Raw genomic sequence first — 315 nt, forward strand, 5'->3', positions numbered from 1 at the left:
TAACGGCTCTGGAATGTTACTCATATTAGATTAGTGTTAGTAATGATAGGTTTACATAGCTTTGACTCTATTGGTGTTATAAGAGTAAAACAGGAACATCACAGATAAGTGAGACTGGAAACATCGCACGATCAGTGGCGTGGCTGGAGGTAGCCAAGGGAGGCCACGTTTGGAAGTTTTAACTCGATGGCAGAAGAATTCAGTTTACCAAGGTTCCCCTGAAGGGAATTCAGACCATATACTTTACCTCTAGGAGACATTAAGGTCCATAATAGCTCAAGGGTATAACTAGAGTCTGCGTGGCTTGGGTGAATT

This window comes from Penaeus monodon, chromosome 22 (genome assembly GCF_015228065.2).
Source record: "Penaeus monodon isolate SGIC_2016 chromosome 22, NSTDA_Pmon_1, whole genome shotgun sequence".
In the NCBI taxonomy this organism is placed as follows: Eukaryota; Metazoa; Arthropoda; class Malacostraca; order Decapoda; family Penaeidae; genus Penaeus; species Penaeus monodon.